Below are 20,287 nucleotides of genomic sequence, written 5' to 3'. Positions count from 1 at the left end.
CCCATTGCATTGCTAATACCATGGCTTTCTATGCATTAGTTATGCATAAGATAATACCAAATATGGTGTATAACTAATGCATAGTTTCAAAAAGTGTACCAAATAAAGTATTATTAATACAAAGCTAATGCATGCATTATTTTATCTAATGCATCCTATCAAACGACCCCTAAGTGTTACAGTGAAACAACGAGAGAGGGGCCCACTTGAACAATAAGTGGTAGTTTAAAACGCAGCAGTAACAATAAGCGGTATGGAAAGTTGAGGTGGACACCGCACTTCCAACAAACTTATCAAGTGTGTACAAGTAATAAAGCTAACAAGTACAATATCTTGAAAGCATATAAACTATGGAATTTCAAAAATATTCCTATGTCAGGGAGACATGTTGACCATGAGGTGCCCGATTATCCCCACTTATAGTATAGGAATACGAATAGAAATGCATGAGTGAGTTCCTCTAGTTGAGACAATAAGATATGCTAGACCATTCTGCTTTAGCCTTTGGAGGAAAATTGGCCAATAGAGTAAAACTTAACCAATAGGTTGTGAGTTCGAGTCACCCCAAGAGCAAGGTGGGGAGTTCTTGGAGGGAGGGAGCTGAGCGTCTATCGGAAACAGTCTCTCTACTCCAGGGTAGGGGTAAAGTCTGCGTGCACACTATTCTCCCCAGACCCCACTAGTGGAATTGTACTGGGTTGTTGTTGTTGAGTAAAACTTAACTTATTTTCACTCTTTGAGGAGGTACAACCCAAATATTGAAAAATGACTTACGGAAAGGACTACATTATTTTTGATTGATTTACGAACAATAACAACAACAAACTCATTATATTCGCACAGATAAGGTTTGAAAAGGGTAGTGTATATGCAAACCTTATCCCTACATAGTGAAGGTAGAGAGTTTGTTTCAATAGACCTTCGGCTCACAAAAGGTGTGAAGAAGAAGAAGTAAAACAAAGAAAAAAAAAAAAAAAAGAAGAAAAGAAGTAGTGCCAAATAGTAACAATAGGGAAATACGATATACATCCAAATGATTAAATAGTTGCAAAGTCATAACGGAGTCACATAGCGCTAGCATACAGGAGATATATGACAATATTTCCCATTTGATACCACTGCTCAATATCTGAATCCCATTATAACAGTACAAAAAACTACGCATCAACTTGAAACCAAGGTTCCTACTTGCTCAAGTTTATACATGACTTTTACAAATTGCAGTTGATTGATTATTTAAGTAAACGAGCTAGGTCAGGGTCATCTAAGCTGACATCCAACCATCCGTTTAAGCGCATGTATTCAATGTAATGATCAGGTGGCTTTATAGCACGAGCGTTTCTTGGAGTGAAGCCATAAATTCTCTCGAGATCCCGAGCAAGCCATCGAGCATATGCTTGATCTATAGGAGGGACAATCTTCAAAAGCACCTCATGTCTCTCCGGTTTCGCTGGCTTATTTCCCATGACCGGTCAACTTCAAGAACCTGATGACTGATGCAAACAAGAGACAGTGTGCTGAGAAAAAAAACGATGCTCTGTGTATCGAAGTTACACACAATATAAACAAACATTATGCTGAAAGGTTTAAAAAAACACACTAAAAGAATAATAAAAAGAAGTATAGGGCATCTCGATGAAGCTGAAGATACAGAACAATGAACAATAAACATATGAAAGGAGCTGTGTCAATACTTTCAAGACCAGTATCAAAAGTCCAGATATCTTGGCAGTATATGGTCAATATCAACACTTTTTTTCTCAATCAACCTTCTTTTTCTTAATGTAACAAATCTAAGGCTTAAAGGACAAAAATGCCTCAATTTTATAACCCCGGAAAACTAACCCTGTTCAGAGATTCAGCAGAAGTGCAAGACAGTCGGCATAGATTTCTCTAAGCAGGATAATTGACCAATACGAATCGTGACCATGTGGCAACTGCCAATTGCATAAAACGAAAAGCAAGATAGGCTTCCAAATACCATCTTGGATTGGTTGGCAGTCAATTGGTTCCTGTATGTACCGTTCCCTAAAATCTGAGTTACTTCACAGCTAATGGGCACCGGTTACATAGTTCAGAGAGTTTTTTAAAGTTTTAAATTCTTGCTGTGGAGTAAATATACCTGCAATTTTTCATTATAAAGTCCTTTTCCACCCCACCCAAATTTTATCTAAAAAATAAGAGTTCTTCAAGTGACATGATTCTTTATAATCTGTTGCAGAATTATTTAAATGTTTCTTTATAAGCTAGTCTCTGTTTCAAGTTGAGGAATATTGCAAATGGATTTACAAATAACATGCCAAAAAGTTCAAAAGAGGAGACAAACAAGTATTAAGTAACAATTTGACAAGAACCAGAAGATGGAGCTTCCCATCTTCATAAAATAATATGAAAGAGCATGCAAAGAAATATCATATAAGGTATGTAAGATGATTGGCGATGGCCAATAAGGCTTCAAGTGACTGCACTATTCTGTTCCGCTCAATCTAACAAATATAAACACAATCAATGTTAGGACTCAGGAGTTGTTCAAAACACACTTATTAGAGCTTTATTAGTATGGACCCATAGATTCAAAAGATGTAAGCCACAAAAAGCTTTAGACCCACAAATTCTCTAATTGCATCATTTTCCCTAATTTAGACGTATCTACTCTTTTAGAATTGTTAACAATGATATTTAATTTCCGATCCACGAGTTCCTTCTCTTTTTCTCTTGACTCAAACATTCCATATTTATAAGGTTTTATTTATCCATGACACAAAGGCTTATCAATAAAACTTACACTAGTAAAAAGGGGTACAAAACTCGGGGATAATCCAAGCATCCAAAAAGGACGTCACAGTATCAATAACAAGCTGAATTATCTCGGAAGTTCAAAAGAAGGGTAACAAGCTGTATGATGAAAGAACTTAGAGAAATTTGTACTAATTAAGCATTTTGAATAACTGAACTATGACCTGTAACTAGCCTCTATCCAAACTAGAGAAAGTGAGTATACTATTCTGAACTCTCTTTGAAGCTGTAACTGTGTATTACCATCTCAGAAGGTCTTTGGTGCACATTCAAGACTAAGGTCCATCTCTGTTTCACTGTGTTAGGATGTGCGAAAAAGTACAAACTACGAAAATAGGAAAGAGAAGAGCATAGAACTAGAGCGGACAACATTCTCACCATACCGATAATCTTATAACCAATTAAAAACTACCCCTGATTATCATTAACACAAAACAAAAAATAGATTCTTGATAGTGAGTCCTTGAAAAGTCTTCGTATGAAAAGGCATTATTCGGTAATGAATAAGATCATTTTCCCGCAACTAGTTATCCAAAATGTCAAAACTGTTTACCTCAAAGTGGTATGATGGGAAATACTGAGGAAGTCATTTTTTGTTATTTGGTTACCAAAATTTTTTATTCAAGGAAAACACTTCCCATTCTCACTTATGAGAGAAGTCATTTTGCTTTTATAACTATTTCAACTCTTGCTCTATATCACTTACTCCAGCCAAAACTTAGACATTATTATCAATCTATAATAAATAACATATTTTTCACTCACCAACTAAACACCGAAAAGAAGTGAATAGACCAGTATTTTCATGGAAACATTTTCCTATATACCAAACACACCTAAATAGAAAAAAATTACTAGCTTTATCCCTCATTAATTTCACTTATTGCTTTTCAAGATTACGCCAAACACCAGCTACCCTCCATTGACTGCATTTCACAAACTCAATATGCAAAAAATATTGGTGATAAGGGCAGTCTTTAAATTTCAAAACACAAACAAAGAGAAATTGCAGGAGACCATCTCAATGATAATAACGGACTTTGTGTGTTCATTAAAAATTGCAGTCATATAAAATTAACTCCAGTTTCAAACACCCAATCAGATATAGTAGCACAATAAGTCGAAAAACATACTGAGGGGAACTGAACTTTTGGAAATTACAAGAGAGAGCAGTGTATAGCGAAGGAACAAGATCAATCAAAATTAAAAATATCGGAAGGCAGAGAGAAAAAAGGAAAAATAAACTCACCGCTAGATGAACAAAAACAGAATAGCAAAATCCTCTAGAAAGCGCAAGCGCAATGCCTGCCACATTTTTGTTTGAAGCGTTTTCAGGTCCGAGTCAGTTTCCGGGTCGGATCTCAACCTCTTCTTTTCATTCTTTTTTTCTTTTTGGATTATTAATGGTGAAAGTGTTATAAAATAAAGACTGTAAAGTAAAGACAAGTATAGAGAGAAACTGATAATTCAAACTTCAAATTTATGTGCATAATGAACTGAATTCTTCTCTATTTATAGAAGAAAAGAAGCTGTTGTGTAAGCTGCTACTGCAAGCTGCTGTGTAAGCTGCTTGTAAGCTGCTGCTCTAAACTGTTGTGCCAGATAGAGATAATCTTCTATCATGGATAATATTTATCCATAACGGAGTACCGAAATGATAAGCTTTTTCAGGAGGCTTATTTCCAATAGAGTACTAAATAGATAAATATATTTATGGCGGAGTCTCATATGGATAAACTTCTTCAGGAAGCTTATTTACAACAGAGTACTAAATGAACATCCATAATATAATATATTCATAACACTCCCCCTTGGATGTTCATTAAAAGATAATGTGCCTCGTTAAAACCTTACTAGGAAAAACCCCGTGGGAAAAAATCCTAGTGAAGGAAAAAGAGTACACATATTTAGTAATACGCATTGCTAGCTGCCTCATTAAAAACCTTATAAGGAAAACCCTGTGGGAAAAAACTTTAATAAGGAAAAAAAGAGTACATCGCGTATTTTACTCCCCCTGATGAAAACCTTGTTTCAAATATTTAAGTCTCCGCATTCCAATCTTGTATACCATCTTCTCAAAAGTTGAAGTTGGTAAAGATTTGGTGAATAAATCTGCCGGATTGTCACTTGAACGGATTTGTTGCACATCAATGTCACCATTTTTCTGAAGATCATGTGCGTAGAATAATTTTCGTGAAATGTGCTTCGTTCTATCTCCTTTTATAAATCCTCCCTTCAATTGGGCTATGCATGCAGCATTGTCTTCGTATAAAATTGTGGGTCTTTTCTCACATTCCAAACCACATTTTTCTCGAATAAAATGAATTATTGATCTCAACCATACGCATTCCCTACTTGCTTCATGAATAGCTATTATTTCAGCATGATTTGAAGAAGTAGCAACAATAGATTGTTTTGTGGAGCGCCATGATATGATAGTACCTCCACATGTAAACACGTACCCGGTTTGAGATCTAGCTTTATGGGGATCGGATAAATAACATGCATCTGCATAACCAACAAGATATGCACTATCTTTGTTAGCATAAAATAAATCCATATCAAGAGTTCCCTTTAAATATCGCAATATATGCTTAATCCCGTTCCAATGTCTCCGTGTAGGAGAAGAGCTATATCTTGCTAGTAAATTAACAGAAAATGCTATGTCAGGCCTTGTAGCATTAGCAAGATACATAAGTGCACCAATTGTACTGAGATAGGGTGTTTCAGGACCCAGGAGTTCCTCATCCTCTTTTGGAGGTCGGAACGGGTCCTTATTCACTTCAAGTGATCGAACAACCATTGGTGTACTCAATGGGTGCGCTTTGTCCATGTAAAAGCGTTTTAAGACCCTTTCTGTATAGGCAGATTGATGGATAAAGATCCCGTCTGCTAAATGCTCAATTTGCAGACCAAGACAAAGTTTTGTCTTCCCAAGATCTTTCATCTCAAATTCTTTCTTAAGATATTCAATTGCCTTTTGGAGCTCTTCTGAAGTTCCAACAAGATTTATGTCATCAACATAAACAGCAAGTATAACAAATTCTGAAGCCATTTTCTTTATAAAAATATATGGACAAATAACATCATTTATGTAACCCTCTTTCAGCAAATATTCACTGAGGCGATTATACCACATGCGCCCAAATTGCTTTAAACCGTACAAAGATCTTTGTAATCTGATTGAGTACATTTCCCGAGATTTTGAATATGCTTCAGGCATTTTAAATTCTTCAGGGATTTTCATGTAAATTTCATTATCAAGTGACCCGTATAGATAAGCTGTAACCACATCCATCATATGTATTTCAAGCCTTTCACGTAAGGCTAAACTGATGAGATATCGAAATGTTATGGCATCCATAACGGGTGAATATGTTTCTTCATAATCGACTTCAGGTCGTTGTGAGAATCCTTGTGCGACAAGGCGAGCCTTGTATCTTTCAACTTCATTTTGCTCATTCCTTTTTCGCACAAAAACCCATTTATGACCAACTGGTTTTATACTAGCAGGTGTTTGGACTACTGGTCCAAAGACCTCTCTTTTAGCAAGTGCGTTCAATTCTGATTGAATTGCCCCTTGCCATTTTGGCCAATCAGATCTTTGTTGACATTCTTCGATAGATCGGGGTTCAAAATCCTCACTATCTTGCATAATGTTAAGTGCAACATTATATGCAAAAATATTATCCACCACTATTTCATATCGATTTAAATTAGTCCCATCACCAGTAGAACTTATTAAAAGTTCTTCGCTCACTTGAGTCTCGGGTTTATTGATTTCTTCAGGAATCTCATAACTAATTAGATCTTGGGTCTCTTCAGGAGATCCCTTCATAATATCATTTTGATCATTTGTCGAATTTCTTTTTCTAGTATTTCGATCCTTAGAACCCACAGGCCTACCACGCCTCAGGCGTACTTTAGGTTCACTAGCTCTCATGCTAATAGATGGTCCTGCTGGGACATCAATTCGGATAGGCACATTCTCTGCAGGGATATGTGACTTAGTTATCCTTTTCAAATCAGTAAATGCGTCTGGCATTTGATTTGCTATATTCTGTAAATGGATGATCTTCTGGACCTCCTGATTACATATAGGGGTACGTGGATCAAAGTGAGATAATGATGAAATTTTCCACACAATTTCTCTTTTGATTTCCTTTTTCTCTCCCCCAAATTGTGAAAAATTTGTTTCATCAAATCGACAATCTGCAAATCGAGCAGTAAATAAATCTCCCGTCAATGGTTCAAGATAGCGAATAATAGAGGGTGATTCAAACCCAATATATATTCCTAACCTTCTTTGGGGGCCCATCTTACTGCGCTGTGGTGGTGCTACTGGCACATATACAGCACATCCAAAAATTCGCAGATGGGCAATATTTGGTTTATGACCAAAAATTAATTGTGACGGAGAATATTTATTATAATGTATTGGTCTGAGACGGATAAGTGATGCTGCGTGCAAGATAGCATGGCCCCAAACAGTAGCGGACAATTTTGTTTTCATAAGTAGTGGTCTTGCTATCAACTGCAGTCGTTTAATAAATGACTCTGCAAGGCCATTTTGAGTATGAACATAAGCTACCGGATGTTCAACTTTTATCCCAACGGATAGACAGTAATCATCAAAAGCTTGAGATGAGAATTCTCCAGCATTATCAAGGCGAATAGCCTTTATAGGATAATCTGGGAATTGTGCCCTTAATCGAATTATTTGGGCTAATAACTTTGCAAACGCCAGGTTGCGAGATGATAATAGGCACACATGAGATCATCTTGAAGATGCATCTATTAGAACCATAAAATATCTAAACAACCCACTTGGTGGGTGAATAGGTCCACATATATCCCCATGTATACGTTCTAAGAAGGTAGGGGACTCAATGCCAACCTTCATTGGTGATGGTCTAGTGATCATTTTGCCTTGATAACAAGCATCACAAGAAAATTCATTATTTGTAAGAATCTTTAGGTTCTTTAATGGATGCCCACTTGATTTTTCAGTAATTCGTCTCATCATTATTGATCCAGGATGACCCAAACGGCCATGCCAAAGCACAAAAGCATTTGAATCAGTAAACTTCTGGTTTACGATAGAGTGTGCTTCAACTGTACTAATCTTTCAATAATATAAGCCAGAAGATAAAGTTGGTAACTTTTCTACAATGCATTTCTGGCCAGAAATATTCTTTGTAATACAAAGATATTCCACATTCATTTCATCTATTGTCTCAACATGATACCCATTTCGGCGGATATCTATAAAACTCAACAAGTTTCTTCGGGACTTGGAGGAGTACAATGCATTGTCGATAATAAGTTTTGTTCCCTTAGACAGAAATACAATAGCTCTTCCGGAGCCTTCAATCAAACTTATATTACCAGAAATTGTAGAAATATTTGCTTTTTCCTTATGCAAATAAGAAAAGTATTTCTGATATTTGAATATGGCATGAGTTGTTCCACTATCAACTACACAAATATCTTCATGATTGATTTTTGATCCAAACATAATTTGAGGATTATCCATATTCTTCAAAATGACATAAACAAAATAAATATGATAGTAAATATTATTATCAAAGCATAACTTTTATTTATGTACAACAATTACATAACTATACTATCTACTACAAACAACAAAAATTAAAATATTTACATTTTTACAGATTCACTACCGATTACATGACTTGTTTCTCCTTCTGGGAGTGCAAAGTAATCAGCTACATCCAAATGCATGAAGTCTAAATTATCTTCAGAAATAAAATTTGCTTCAACATTTTTCTCTGTCTTCTTCAGGGAAGCTTGATATAGCTCAACTAGGTGCTTTGGCATACGGCATGTACGTGACCAGTGCCCTTTTTCTCCACATCTATAGCATGCATTTTCTGGCTTTGCTGCTTGCACCGCTTCATGCTTTTGTTCCTTTTTTTTTCACAGCTGGTGGTGAGGAGGGTTCTTTGGTGCATTATTATTACCATGATTAGAGTTTTCTCCCCGACCACGGCCATGACCACGACTGGAGCCACGTCCTCTTCCACGTTTAGCTTGGTAGAAGTTCGTCTCATTCACTTCAGGGAATGGACAAGAACCAGTAGGTCGGCTTTCATGGTTTTTCATTAATAGCCCATTATGTTGCTCGGCTACAAGAAGATGTGAGATAAGTTCAGAATACTTTTTGAATCCCATCTCTCGATATTGCTGCTGCAGGAGCATATTCGAGGCATGAAAAGTGGTGAAAGTTTTCTCCAACATATCATGATCAGTAATATTATCACCACATAGTTTTAATTGGGAAATAATTCTGAACATAGCAGAATTATACTCACTGATAGATTTAAAATCTTGTAGCCTTAGATGAGTCCAATCATAACATGCCTGTGGAAGAACGACCATCTTCAGGTGGTCATATCTATCTTTCAAATTACTCCACAGTATGACTGGATCTTTAACAGTAAGATATTTCATTTTCACGCCCTCATCAAGGTGATGGCGTGGGATCATCATTGCTTTGGCACGGTCTTGGTTTGATGCCTGATTTTTATCTTTGATGGTGTCTTCCAGACCCATCGTATCAAGATGAATTTCGGCATCAAGCACCCAAGACATGTAGCTTTTGCCCGATATATCCAGGGCTACAAACTCAAGTTTAGAAAGATTTGACATTATTTAGAAAAAGAAAGTTCGTACCTCTGATACTTTCAAAGTATTTTCTCGATATGGCAGAGTCTCGTGTTGATAACGTGTTATAAAATAAAGAATGTAAAGTAAAGACAAGTATAGAGAGAAACTGATATATTATTCAAACTTCAAACTTATGTACATAATGAACTGAATTCTCCTCTATTTATAGAAGAAAGGAAGTTGCTGTGTAAGCTGCTACTGCAAGCTGCTACTGCAAGCTGATGTGTAAGCTGCTGCTGCAAGCTGCTTGTAAGTTGCTGCTCTAAACTGTTGTGCCATATATAGATAATCTTCTATCATGGATAATATTTATCCATAACGGAGTACCGAAAGGATAAGCTTCTTCAGGAGACTTATTTCCAATAGAGTACTAAATAGATAAATATATTTATGGCGGAGTCTCATATGGATAAACTTCTTCAGGAAGCTTATTTACAACAGAGTATTAAATGAACATCCATAATATAATATATTCATAACAGAAAGTAGTTATTGAAAAATTATTATTTTCTTCAAGCCTACATATCACGAATTCTAATAAAAGTATTTATGATTGTATTTGGTTAGAATTTTATATTACATATATTAAATCATCTATTTTAGTTTTTTCGTTTTCGGTTTATTTTTTAATCTTTGTACATGAAATTCAAATTCAATCAATTTGTTTAATCCATTAAAGTTATGAATATAGTTTTCCAGTAGTCCATGTATACTTAGAAGGAATTGCAAAAATAAATAGACCTATGATCTATTAAATATTTCTATGTGAGAGTAGATAAATCATCCCCTTTCATTAATCGAACAACATGATCAAACCAATTTTAATTATTAAAGGTAAATAAATGACTTCTAAAGGTTTTCAACATATAATACTAAATTCAGTGTGAAACCTTTACGATGATATGCTTCGTTTTCTTTATAAATTATCAATAAGTTTATATCTGGGAAAAGGTATACAATCTTAACAAATTGGACTTTCTTGAATACTATAAACTTTTATGTAATATTGATATATTGTCTTATAAAAATATATGCTTTTGCAATTTTTTTAATTACTTGCACATCATCATATATTGAAAATATTAATAAATTTATAGAATTTTAGGTTTGAACTTATATTGAAAAATATTCTTTAAAAAAAAAAGTTAGAAAAATTGGAAGGCTAGGTTGGACCGGCTATTTTAAGGCCCTTTCATAAATGGGGCCGGACCAGCCCATCAAATTTTATGGCTTGTGAGGTTTAGGTTGAGCTGGGCTAGGCTAGCCTATTTTGACAGCTCTGGTTATGATTCGATTTTTCGTTTCGGTGAATTGGTATTCATTAAAGACCCTAATTATAATATCACAATTTATATAATAATAGAGAACACCAAACTGTGTCATAAAAGAATACAACAACAACGATCTAGTAAAATCCCACTAGTGGGTGTGGGGAGGGTAGTGTGTACGCATACCTTACCCCTATCCCGAGGAAGTAGAGATGTTGTTTCCTAAAGACTCTCGGCTCAAGAAGACGAAAAGAGACAATATCAGTATCACTAATAGAAACCATAGGAAAAATAACATCATGAAAATGAGAAAGTAGATGCAAAGCAAATGCGATAGACTGTACATAGACCCGACACTATAGTAAATAAAGATGTAGTAAGACACAACATTGCCACTAGCTGACATCGACAAAAACTCTACAAGACTAGCCTCACAAAGGTACGAAATAAGGAAGACTCAACTACCTCCTAACCTACAACCTTAATACTCGACCTCCACAACTTTCTATCAAGAGCCATGTCCTTGGAAATCTAAAGCTTTGTCATGTCCTGCCTGATCACCTCTTCCCAATACTTCTTAGGCCGTCCTCTACCTCTTCTTGTGCCCTCCAAAGCCAGCCACCGCTCACACCTCCTTACCGGAGCATCTGGGCTTCTCATTTGGACGTGTCCGAACCATCTAAGCCTCACTTCCCGCATCTTATCATCAATGGGAGCCACGCCCACCTTCTCCCGAATATCTTCATTCCTAATCTTATCCATCCTAGTGTGACCGCACATCCACCTCAATATCCTCATTTATGCTACTTTCATCTTCTGGATATGTGAGTTCTTAACAGGCTAACACTCAACCCCATATATCATGGCCGGTCTAACCATCGCTTTGTAAAACTTACCTTTGAATATCAGTGGCACTCTCTTATCGCACAAGACTCCAGATGCTAACGTTCACTTCATCCACCCCACCCCAATACGGTGTGTGACATCCTCATCAATATCCCCTACCCTCTGGATAACCGACCCAAGGTACTTGAAATTGCCACTACTTGGTATGACCTGTGATTCAAGCCTCACTTCCACGCCCACTTCCCTCGGTTCAGTGCTGAACTTACACTCCAGGTATTTCGTCTTCGTCTTGCTCAGCTTGAAACCCTTAGATTCAAGCACCTATCTCCAGACCTCCAACCTCTCGTTAACATTGGTTCGCGACTCATCAATCAGAACTATGTCATCGGCGAATAACATACACCATGGCACCTCCCCTTGAATATGGTGTGTTAACGCGTCCATCACCAGGGCAAATAAGAACGGGCTGAGCGCAGAACCTTGGTGTAACGCAATAATAACTGGAAATTACTCAGAGTCGCCTCCTACCATCCTAACCCGAGTCTTAGCCCCATCATACATGTCCTTAATTGCCCAAATGTAGGCAGCCGACATGCCTTTTGCCTTTAAGCATCTTGTCACGACCCAATTTCACCTATAGGCCATGATGGCGCCCAACACTACAGCTAGGCAAGCCAACCAGTAATTTAAACACATATTCTATTCTTTAAGATTAGCCGATTAATTAAACTCTTCCTTACTTGCTAGAATTAAAACAATATGAAAAGATCTGGTAGATTAAAATAACCAAGAAAAATAATCAAATCAAAATATTCTACTAGTGTGTGTGCCAAGACCTGGTGTCACAAGTGTATGAACATCTAGTAGATTATACAAAAGTTCCAAATATTGTCTGGAATGAAATAGATAGAATAAATTTTTTAAAAAGAAGCATCAGTTGCTGCAGAATGACTCATAGGGCAGCTCACCACTAAGCCTCTGGATATCATGGGTGCGCGCCGATTGGTCCAACTATAGCACCTGTCTCAGGTCCTGCACAAAAAGTGCAGCAAGTATAGCATGAGTACATAAATAATGTGTACCCAGTAAGTATCAAGCCTAATCTTGAAGAGATAGAGACGAGATGGTCGACCTTGACACTCACTAAGGGTCAATAAAAATAAATAAAATAAAAATAGAAATATTTAAATCAACATGATTCACAGAGTTAACAATAATTTTATTTAACCAACAAAATTAATTAAATTCCTTCAAATGTAACAATTCTCAATCTCTTAATTAAATTCACAAGCTGCAATTAAAATATCAAGGTATCATGTAATTATTATTATTATTAGGCACGATTTCTGCCGAGGTCGTACGACCCGATCCAGAGTGTCGTGTACACTGCCGAGGGACGTGTGACACGATCCATAGATGCATCTATACTGCCGAGGCATTCAACCCTCCTCCACAAGAAATGAGGACATTTTCTTATGTACCTCCGGAATGAGAATTTATTTATTGATAGATTAATACGAGAGGATGCACAATTTCTTTTAATAATTAAATAATTTATACATAAAAATTAAGTATATTAGATTTTCATCTTTTATTATATTTCCCTAACAATTCACAATATATTTCAAATAATTTAATTAAATAAAGAATATAATTTACACACGTAATTCATGATTTGAGTCCTAAACTACCCGGACTTTAGCATAAATAGTAGCTACGTACGGACTCTCGTCACCTCGTGCGTACGTAGCCCCCACATTTAGCAAAAATTATTAATTTAAATCCCCTATGGGGTAAATTCTCCATCACAAGATTAGACAAAAGACTTACCTTATCTCAAAGTCCACTTTTCCGATAAAATATCGCGTAAAACCTCAATTCGATGCCAAAAAATTCGAAACTATCCAAAAGTTATATAAAATAATTAATGCATGTTCAATAATTCAAAATTCATCTATTAAATAAATTATCCTATTCAAAATGGTAAAATTTCTAAAATTCACCCCGGGCCCACGTGTCTGTATTCCAAAAATATTCGGAGGAAAACGTTACCCATAATCTCAAGAACTCAAATATATAATTTCTATCCAATTCCATAACCATTTTCGTGGTTAAAATCTCATTTTTATAAAAATCTAGGTTTTTCATCTAGATCTTGATTTTTAAGATTTACCAGTTATAATCTACCCTTAATCTATGTATTTAACTCAACGTGTGTAGAATTAACTTACCTTCCAATTGCTAGTTGAAATCCGCTCTCAAAAAGCCCTGAAATCGCCCAAACATGGAAGAAAAACGGACTAAAATGAACTCAGCCTCGTTCGTTTTTAAGGTTCTGCCCAAGCAGGTTTTTCGCACCTGCGAAGGGATTGACTGCACCTGCGGCTTCGCACCTGCGGAAATTCCTCGCAGGTGCGAGTTTCACTCGCCTGGGCCAAGGTCGCATATACACACACTACTTCGCACCTGCGCACTCGCAGGTGCGCCAAAATTTCGCATCTGCAGCGATGGCCTCCCCTTCCCCTTTTCCGCTTTTGCGAACAAAACTCGCATCTGCGAGGGTCGCACCTGCGTCTGTCCAAGCGCATGCGCGATCGTACCAGAAGCAGAAAGCTTCAGTTCTCCCTCCAAATTCCAAAATTGGTCCGAGCCTCGTCCGGTTAATACTCGGGGCCCCGTCCGAACATACCAACAAGTTTGATATCATAAAATGGACTTGCTCGAACACTCGGAACGTGTAAAACAATATCAAAACTAAGAATCATACCTCAAACCAAATTTAAAGAATTTTAAACCTTTAAATAGTTAATTTTCACTATTAAGCGCTAAAACGCTCCCGGGTTATCCAAAACCCGATTCGAACATACGCCCAAGTCCGAAATCGTCATACGAACCTATTGGAACCGTCAAATCCCGATTTCGGGGTCGTTTTCTCAAAATGCTGACCGAAGTCAAACTTGGCATTTTAAAGCCAAACTAAGGAACCAATTGTTTCGATTTCAACCCGATCACTTTCAAAATCTGAACCAACCATCCCCGCAAGTCATAAATTAATAAAAGCACATACGGGGAATTTTATTTAGAGGAACGGGATTCTAAAAGTCAAAATGACCGGTTGGATCATTACACATCTCCAGAGAACTTCTCTAGGAACCTTGTCGTACGTTTTCTTTAAATCAATAAACACCATGTGCAGATCCTTCTTCCTCTCCCTGTACCATTCCACCAACCTCCTAATAAGGTGTATAGCTTCCGTAGTAGAATGACCCAGCATGAACCCGAACTGATTGTCGGATATAGACACTGTCCTTCTCACTCTCGCTTCAACCACCATCTCCCAAAATTTCATGGTATGACTCAATAATTTGATACCCCTATAATTGTTACAACTATGGATATCACCTTTGTTCTTATATATCGGAACCACTGTACTCCACCTCCATTCTTTCGGCATCCTCTTCGTCCTAAAAATAACATTAAACAACCCAGTCAGCCACTCCAAGCCTGATTTGCCCACACACTTTCAAAATTCAATCGGAATTTCGTCTTGCCCGGTCGCTCTGCCCCTACTCATCTTACGCATAACTCCAACGACCTCCTCAACCTCGATGCACATGCAGTCCCCAAAGTCACGGTGACTCTCGGAATGTTCCAGTTCACCTAACACAATATCTCGATCCCCCTTTTTATTCAGAAGTTCATGAAAGTAAGTCTGTCATCTCCTCTTGATATGAGCATCTTCCATCAATACTCTACCATCGTCGTCCTTGATTCATTTCACTTGGTTCAAATCCTGGGCCTTCCTCTCTCTCGTCTTCGCCAGCCGAAATAACTTCTTCTCTCTGTCTTTTCCCCCCAGTTTCTCGTACATACGGCCGTAGGCTGCAACTTTAGCCTCCGTGACCGCCACCTTAGCTTTCTTCCTAGCTACTTTATACCCCTCCATGCACGCTCTCCTCTCATCCTCACATGTGCTCCATACTAATTTTAGGTATGCTGCCTTCTTCGCTTCCGCTTTACCTTGGACCACTTCATTTCACCACCAGTCTCCATTGAGCCTGCTAGAGACGCCCGTCGAGATCCCTAACACCTCTCTCGCAGCCTCCCTTATACAGTTTGCTGTCCTCGACCACATAATAATCGCGTCACCACTGTTCCTCTAGGCTCCCATAGTCGACAACCGTCCCTCCAACTCTTGAGCTTTATCCTTAGTCAAGGCACCCGCCTAATTTTGGAGTACTTGTATTTTTCCTATTCAGGGAGAGTTAGAGGAGCTTAGGGTTGTCATGGGTGCTTGCCGTTCAGGACAAAGTCGACATTTGACTTTCTTGTGTAATTTTGATTGGTTTACTTTGTGTTGGTAATGTAACTTTTCCATTAACTTTTGCCTGCCCGGACAATTTTGTCGATATTTTGGTATCCATTAATTTAAAGCTTCTACCACATGGCATTAGCTGCTTTACATTGGGTCCACAAAAAGGATGAGTCTACACTCTACACTATAGTTTCTCTTTTGAGTTGATGAAAATTTCAGTTTTGGAAAGCTGATGCAATTAAGCTCTTCATTAAGCTTTTGAATTTTCAAACATATGTGCCTAGCTTTGTAAAGAATTGTATGCCTGGCTCTTTTTAGAATTTTGTATTTTTCCTACTTTAACTTTGACTTGATTTATTTTTCAATGTTAAAAAAGAAGGATGATGAAATAGTTTTAAGGTTCGCTGAGTTGTTTCGCTTGACTAAGTTAAAAAAATATTTGAGTTCAATTTTTGTTCTCTTCGAAAATTTCGTGTGCAAAGTGGAGCATAATTTTCTTTTGCTATTATAATTGATTCTATTTGAAAATCTACTGGAACTATTTGGTTCTTTAAAATCTTATAAGAAATTTCAACACACTGCACCACAAAAACAAGAAAAGAACTTCACCAATTATTTTAGATTGTATGGCCAACAAACATGTAGCTCACCTTCCACTTATAATGTGATGTATTCCCCTATCTCAAGTATGCTAGCAAAGTATATCTTTTCTTACAACTTGGTGAATTAGTAAAAGATTTCTTTTCTAATGAGTAGGTTGTAAGATGATGTAACAAAATAACATATCATCGCTTATGAATAGTTGTTGAGAAAATTAATTTGAAGTAGGTTTTTGAGAAATTGAAAGAAATGCCGTGTATTTCGAATTGTTTATGCTAGACATCAGTTAATTTTTCCTTCTATTTACTTTGTGGTTGCGAAAAGAGAACTGAGATTTCACATTGGACTGAAGTGAAATTGGATATTAAATTTCAATATTTGATCCACAGAGAGTATAACTTTGGATGAGATTTGTCTTTTATGGGTGTGTCAATTTACTCTATTGTGGTGATTGTCGATAAGGTACTGACAATTTGAGGAAGTTGGTAGTTTAGAGCGCGCAACCTATTTACTATATGTGATGTTGCTTCTGCTATGCAACAATATCTAACTGGGAAAGAACTGCTACTGTAGAAGTAATTGTAGATTTCCTTTACTTAGTAACTTTGGAGGTTCCTTCAATGGTGGCATGGAAAAGAACTGTATAGAAAGGGGTCGTCTGGACCTACTCATTCAAATTACACAAGAAAGTCTTAGTAAATCTGGTTAGGCTTAGAGTAATCCAGCAATAATTCATATTCGTTAACATGTTTCATTGAGAGATTCGATCAAGTGGCCAAGCTAGAAATTTTCTTAAGGTGTTCAAACTAGAAAGAAGCGAATTTTTTTTTTTTGGTGTTCAATATGTCTTATATAACTCTAAAACGTAATATTTTACCTATATACACCGTGTAATTTTTCGATGTCGACCATATGGCTTCGTCCTTGATTCAATCTTATATTTTATGGCAAAGGACCAAATATACCCCTCTACTTTCAAAAATGGTCTAAGAATACCCCTCGTTATACTATTGAATTATATATACACATGTAGTCATACTTTGGGTTCAAATATACCCCTCATTTAAACGGAGGGACATGTGTCATCGTCCTGTTGGTCAATTCAAAATATCTCCTAATTAATTAAAAAGACCAATTACCCGAAAAATATTTTTTTTTTGGAAAAACTGAAAAAAAACAATTTTTCTTTACTAAAAACTGAAGAAAAAAAAATGATTTTTTTTTCTAAAACAATATTTTTGTAAAAACTGGAAAAAAAAAAGCTGAAAATCAATTTTCTAAAGCAATTTTTTTTGTAAAAATTGGAAAAAAACTGAATTGTTTTTTACTAAAAACTGAAAAAAACGAAAATATTTTTTTTTTCTTCAGTTTTTACAAAAAAACTGCTTTAAAAAAAGCTGAAAAATATTTTCTAAAACAATATTTTTGTAAAAAGAGAAAAAAAAACTAAAAAGCAATTTTCTAAAGCAATGTTTTTGTAAAAATTAAAAAAACAAATATTTTCTTTTTTCAGTTTTTAGTTAAAAATATTTCAGTTTTTTTTCAGTTTTTAATTGCTTTAGAAAATTTATTTTCCGCTTTTTTTCCAATTTTTACAAAAATATTGTTTTAGAAAATATTTTTCAGTTTTTTTAAAGCATTGTTTTTTTGTAAAAACTGGAAAAAAAAATATTTTCGTTTTTTTCAGTTTTTTGTAAAAAATAAATTTAATTTTTTCCAGTTTTTACAAAAAAAAATAATTATTTTTCGAGTATGGGTAATGTGTATTTTTAATTAATTAAGAGATATTTAGAATTGACCAACAGAACGATGACACGTGTCCCTCCGTTTAAATGAGAGGTATATTTGAAACCAAAGTATGACTGCAGGGTTATAGATAATCCAATAGTATAACGAGGGGTATTCTTAGACCATTTTCGAGAGTAGAGGGGTATATTTGGCCCTTTGCCGTATATTTTAACAGGCGAGTTACTATGTCCTTGATTCAATCTTATAGTTTAACAGGAGAGTTACTATGGTTACTACTTCACTGAGAATTACCAGATTCAGTATTCTTCAATTTCATTTTGGTATTATTCACTGTTATTGAGATTAGCAAGGTGCTTTGGGATGACTGTAGTTATTATAGGCAGCTGAATCTGATACTTATATGACGACAATGGACGTAAATATCTTGATACATTTGAAGGAATTGCAACTCTATCTTGTGGGCACTGTCATCCTGATGTAGTGGAAGCCATAACAAATCAAACCACACACTTATAGCACTCCACTATCTTATACCTCAATCACACAATTACAGATTTTGCTGAGGCATTTCTTCCCAAGTTACCTGGTGATCTAAAGGTAGTTACTTATTCTTTGGCTTATTATCTAAAGCACCATTTCAAGTTATGTCTACCAAGTTTAATTTCTATACAATACATGTATAATACATGTAGATGTAACCATCCATAAAATGAGATTAGTACTTGAAAAATTACAAAGTTTAACTTCCTCTACAAACAATACAAGTAACCATCCATAAAAAGTCAGCAACTTGGAATATTATCTACCGTAATAAATACACTTATAGCGTAAAAATTCTTTGACTATCAGTCTATTTAGGTTAAATCCATATCTACAATTTCATTGTGATAGATTATTGCCTTTTCAGGTTGTTTTATCCATTAATTCTGGGACTAAAGCAAATGAGTTTGCAATTACGATGGCAAAACTATACACAGGTTGTCATGATATAGTTCCTTTTTAAGGAATGCTAATCATGAGAAGGCAGCTGCCACTATGGGCGGCACTACATAAAGCATATGATAATTCAATGTAGTACTGGTACAACTTCCTATTGTACAAATCACAATTCCTGTGTGAAATAATTATGCTCTCTTATTTCTATTTTGAATTTGATTGTAACCTGTTATCGTAAATGTCTAATGCATAATGTGAATTTCTTCACTGATTTTACGGTTAACCGTCTGTTCATATTCATGTTATATTGCCTTTAGCATGTAAAGATCTTCATGCTTTCCTCTATATCTTCCATGTGATTCACATATAAGTTCGTCACCTTTGGTAATATTTTCTATCATACGACTACAAAATATCAATTAAAGTTAAAAAAGTGTTGTTGATTTTCTGGGATTGCAAAAAGAATCATGAAGGACAGTGTTGACATTGGCTTATCTAAGTTTAGGACTATTGGAATTTGAGTACCTCCACAATCCACATTGTATGTATATACAAGTATTTCTGCTGAAGACATTGAATACTCAGAGACCAATGAAGAAGTCTATGTTGTTCTGTCATTTATCTTTTGGACATTGACTTTGACTCCTATGTTAAAGTAGGTCTTCATTGCGCTTAAAGCTGATGATAATGGTGAAGGAGGTACATTTGTTCTTCATTCACTCTCTAATTGGAACTTGTATGGTAATAGGGGATGGTATTCTTATACATGCTATTTTGTTATGTCACTTCTTTCTGGTTGATTGAAACCTCAATCTGGAGCTTTTGAGGTTTTAATTTCTGTAAACTTAGATTTATTTTTGGCCGGTCGATTTATGGTGCTGAACTTTCTTTGGGGAAAGAACATCGCTTATGTAAGACAAAGACAATGAGGATGACACAGTCAGAAGCTACTCTTGCTTGCTGAAGTTAATATTTCCTTTTAGAAATATCTATTGTGCGTATGGTATGATTCACAATCTGCTGTGAGTGTTTGTCACTGAAACATCTATTGTGCGTATGGTATTATTCACAATTCACATTCATTTGC

At 36.0% G+C, this 20,287-nt stretch overlaps 1 long non-coding RNA gene across 1 annotated transcript; it reads right to left on the bottom strand.

Moving 5' to 3' along the window:
* Positions 1–1,024: 1,024 nt before the first annotated feature.
* Positions 1,025–4,176, bottom strand: LOC107794650 (uncharacterized). Its single transcript, XR_012694983.1, has 2 exons — positions 4,046–4,176; positions 1,025–1,493 (listed from the first exon to the last, which is right to left on the bottom strand). It is a non-coding gene; the product is annotated as an uncharacterized LOC107794650 (long non-coding RNA).
* Positions 4,177–20,287: the final 16,111 nt, after the last annotated feature.

This window comes from Nicotiana tabacum, chromosome 9 (assembly GCF_000715075.1).
Source record: "Nicotiana tabacum cultivar K326 chromosome 9, ASM71507v2, whole genome shotgun sequence".
In the NCBI taxonomy this organism is placed as follows: Eukaryota; Viridiplantae; Streptophyta; class Magnoliopsida; order Solanales; family Solanaceae; genus Nicotiana; species Nicotiana tabacum.
Note: the sequence above shows the minus strand (reverse complement) of the source record. Positions and strands in the feature narration are given on the sequence as shown.